Source organism: Ammodytes marinus (genome assembly GCF_949987685.1).
Source record: "Ammodytes marinus genome assembly, chromosome: 24".
Lineage (NCBI taxonomy): Eukaryota > Metazoa > Chordata > Actinopteri > Uranoscopiformes > Ammodytidae > Ammodytes > Ammodytes marinus.
This window is the reverse complement of record NC_137228.1, coordinates 15,166,339-15,171,338: the sequence shown is the minus strand read 5'-3', so window position 1 is coordinate 15,171,338 and position 5,000 is coordinate 15,166,339.

Below are 5,000 nucleotides of genomic sequence, written 5' to 3'. Positions count from 1 at the left end.
AACATGAATCATATGTGAGGATATTACTCAATGTCCTAGAGCTCATTTCCTTTTCTTCCTGCTTTTTCCTTCTGTGCAGCTCATTTTCACACGGACATAAGAGAGTCATTTTGCCTTTGTCAGTGTCTTTCTCACTCTTATTTAGTGTTAAAGGTGCTGTAAGCAAAATAGCCTAGGCTCTGTATTACAGTTTTTTTTTCATTTGCTAACCCACAGTGGACACAACTGTAGCTCAATGTGCAAAACTATAGTCTGCACCAACAGTCACTGGAGCCAAATGAATACATTTATATTTTTGTAAGACAGAAGTAAGACCATCAGTGCAAATAATGCTATTTTCATGTAGTTTTTATTAATGCCTTTGTCATGGGTATACGCTCACCCAGGAACAAAAGCTGGCGTAGTTAAAACACTTCCGCTTTTGTCCAAAGGGGGCGCTGGAATGAACACAAACTGAAAGTCTCTCGGAGCAAATCTTAAAGGTGATGTAAGCGGAATGGTTCTTTTAGCTAACTTCCTGTCAGTTACTGCAGTTAGCAGTCCCCTCCCTCGTCCCCACGTCACCACATTAATGCACTGCGGTCTTCAAGCAGCAAGTTATCTAGCATCATCTCAGATCCATAAGTGTGATAAAACATGATAAAAACCATCAAAACAGACATTGGGAAGGATTTTTACCTGCTTCGCCATTGTAGGCGCATACACATTCACCCATCTGTTGCTCTGGCGTGCACCGGCAGTGAGACCATGGAGTGTATATAGTATATATGAGTGAGACGAGTGACGGTTTGTAGCGTTCTTTCTCCTGATTGGATAAAAAAATCGGTATACTACAACATTTTAAATGGGCTATTACAGCAAATCAGAATGACTTGGAGACCTGTGATATGAAGTCCGCACTCTACTGAAGTGATCGCTGTAGGAATATGGAGTGATATAACATAACATATATTAACACAAATAAACCGCTTACTTCACCTTTAAAAAGACCCGGTTTCCAGAGGCTATAGAAGTGTCTGCCCATAATAATAAAGAGACACAGCTGTCAGCAACGAGAAAAGTAATGTGTTTTCTGTCTTCCTGCATTGAAAAATTGAAAAATGAAAAGCTAAAGAAGACGGTTTATTGTTTATTGTTAAAAGGAACCCCATTAGGGGCACCCTTAGCTCAGTTGGTATGGCGTCCCCCCCCATGGGCCTCGGCCAGCAGCGGACCCGGGTTCGATTCCAGCCCGCGGTCGTTCTCTGCATGTCACTCCCCTCTCTGCCCCATTTCAACTCTGTCTCTACACTATCAATAAAAAGCATAAAAATGCCCAAAAAATATCTTAAAAAAAAAAAAAAAAAAAAAAAAAGGAACCCCATTAGCTGTCACCAAAATGGGACAAGCTAGTCTTCCTGGGGTCCACGAAGGAAACACATTGTACAAACATCAAGGACATTCTCCTCTGTGATATATCACCAGTGTGTGAAGTTCAAAACCAACTCTTGCAGCAAAGTTTAAGCACTTCATTTCACCCCAACCTTTTCTAAACTTTTAATTAAGTTAGTGATTTCCTATATTACCCAAAATGCCTTGCAGCAAAACCTTTATGTGACCTGAACCTGAATTTAAACATTTAAGATGTGTGTGTGTGTGTGTGGGGGGGGGTTAGGGTGTGTGTGTGTGTGTGTGTGTGTGTGTGTTCGATGCCAAATGATCTTTTCAACCTTAACATCTTGAACGGGGTTGAACACTTGCTCTCGGGCCAGCTGTGTGTGTGTGTGTGTGTGTGTGTGTGTGTGTGTGTGTTGGCCAGTAATGACCCCAACAGCAGATTTCTAGAGTATAGGTCCACCGGGCCGGTCAGGAGCCGGTCAGAGAAAAACTAGTTTAAAGGTGCAGTCAGTGATTCTGGAGAACGCTCGTTGTCACGTTTGTCAAAATCAGTGAATATCTCCTCATGATCCGCTACCTGTCCGAAAAAAAAATCCAGTGTTAATACACTCAACCTTAACATCTTGAACGGGGTTGAACACTTGCTCTCGGGCCAGCTGTGTGTGTGTGTGTGTGTGTGTGTGTGTGTGTGTGTGTGTGTGTGTGTGTGTGTTGGCCAGTAATGACCCCAACAGCAGATTTCTAGAGTATAGGTCCACCGGGCCGGTCAGGAGCCGGTCAGAGAAAAACTAGTTTAAAGGTGCAGTCAGTGATTCTGGAGAACGCTCGTTGTCACGTTTGTCAAAATCAGTGAATATCTCCTCATGATCCGCTACCTGTCCGAAAAAAAAATCCAGTGTTAATACACAGCCTAGGCTCTGTAAACTGGTATATGTAAACAAGGGTGTTTAAACCAAAGGGGCCCACTGTAGCCATAGCAACAAGCCCATTCAAGGTGGGGGGGGGGGGGGGGGTAAAGGAACAAGGCAATTGCAAACGCAATGCGCTTCACACAAAACAACTGAGCAAATACATCAAATGACTAAAATGAACATTATGGGCCAGTTTCACAGACATGGATTAACCCTAGTCCTGGACTAAATGGAATTTTGAATGGAGATTGTCCATTGAAAGTACAATTTAGTCCAAAACTAGGCTTAATCCATGTCTGCGAAACCGGCCCTATAAGTCCTAAACAAACAAGAACGACTATCTTTTGCAACACATCCAATGCAGAGAGTCTGTGTGTTGTTTCCAGCTTTCTGAACAGCTTATATCTCAGCTTGCCGATCACAGAAACGTTCCCCAAAGGATTATCTTGGTAAATATATATTGTTGTCGCCGTTTAAATCTTGCAACAAAAAGAAGAAGACTTGAAAATAGTTCATAATGACTTTTAATAATAATAATAATAATAATAATAATAATAATAATAATAATAATAATAATAACAATAATAATGATAATAATAATAATAATAATAATGATGATGATAATAATAATAATAATAATAATAATAATAATAATAATAATAATAATAATAATAATGATGATAATAATAATAATAATAATAATAATAATAATAATAATAATAATAATAATAATAATAATAATAATAATAATAATAATAATAATAATGATGATGATGATAATAATAATAATAATAATAATAATAATAATAATAATAATAATAATAATAATAATAATAATAATATCTTTATTTATATAGCACCTTTTAAAACAATGGTTTACAAAGTGCTTTGACATAGAAGCACAAATCAAATAAATACTCAAAAAACACATATACAATAAGATAAATCCACATACTCATATATACACACAATAAACTGAACCAGATTAATAAGTGCTAGGGTAAAAAGACATTGAGGAAGACAATAATACCGAGATGGTCTACTGCCAGTCAAATGTTTGTAAGGTCAAGGTCAAGGTCACTTTTATTTCTATAGCACCTTATAAGAACCTAAATTCACCAAAGTGCTTTACATAAAATACATAAATTAAAATACAACAGCACACATTAAAAAACACTTACAGCAATGACACAAAACAATTCATTAAAACGTAAAAGCCTGTGAAAAAAGGTGAGTTTTAAGAGTGGACTTGAAGGTTTCCAGAGACTCAGATGAGCGAATATGGTGTGGTAAGCTGTTCCAAAGTTTCGGGGCAACCACGGAGAATGCACGATCGCCTTTAGTTTTAAGCCTGCTGTTTGGCACATCCAGAGATAAGCTGTTTGCAGACCTCAGAGCTCTGCTTGGTCTATGGACCTGTATGAGTTCCGCCAAGTACACGTGTGTTGGTGTGCCTACCTGTCATGCTTTAATTAGGAATTTGATGTATGGTTTTATGTGTAGGTTGACAGCATCTGAAAACAGTATTATTCAGGCATTGCATTGGTCAAGCCTGGGCTCAGCTCTGTCAGGTTCTCATCCACACTCTGGAGACATTGGGTGTTGTATGCTGATCTCTTATTTTATTTGTGTTTTTTTTTTTAATCTGCATGCATTGGTGTGCTTTTTGTTGTTATTTATGTATTGAGTCTATTTTTTATACATTGTACTATGGATCTTCATGTGTGTCCTGAATAAAATCATATATATATATATATATATATATATATATATATAATAAAAAGAATAAAAAGACGGCATTACGTAAAAGCAAGTCCATAAAAATGTGTTTTAATTTTTAAGAAGGCAAGTTTGGCAAGGCAAGTTTATTTCTATAGCACAATGCAGACACAAGGCCACTCAAAGTGCTTTACAGGGGCAAGATTAGAATACATAAAACATATTATAAAACATTTAAAAGCGAATGAAAAGAAGCAAATAAAATAAAAATTGCAGGTTAAAATGGAAACAAAAAAGTCTTCAGACTCGATTTAAAAGAACTGAGAGTTGCAGCAGACCTCAAGTTCTCTGGGAGTTTGTTCCAGATTTTTGGTGCATAAAAACTGAAAGCTGCTTCTCCTTGTTTTGTCTTTTGTTTAAGAAGTGATTTTTGAGCAAGTCAAGGATAAGGCTTTGTGTAGCTGACTGTGAGACTATTTTTCTTGGAGTGTTTGTCAGATGTGAAGCTTGAGAAGTCTAGAAGTCTCAGGTTGAAGTGGAAGCTCTTTTCTGATTGTTCATAATCAGCGACACACGGCGCAATGTACTTTACAACGGGAGTGTAATCAGACCAAGAAAAAAATAGGGATTTTTTAAGGTCGGGCTGCTCATATTCAGTCAGAGGGATAGAGAGAGAGGGAAAGAGAGGGAGGGAGAGAGAGAGAGAAAGAGAGAGAGAGAGAGAGTGAGGGAGAGAGAGGGGAGAGAGAGAGATGGAGGGAGAGAGAGAGAGGGAAGGAGAGAAAAGGAGAGAAGGTGAGAGAGAGAGGGAGATAGGGAGGGAGAGAGAGAGAGAGGGAGAGAGGGGAGAGAGAGAGATGGAGAGAGAGAGGGAGAGAGGGAGGGAGGGAGAGGGAGGGAGAGAGAGAGAGGGAGAGATGGAGAGAGAGAGGGAGAGAGGGAGGGAAAGAGAGAGAGAGGGAAGGAGAGAAAAGGAGAGAAGGTGAGAGAGAG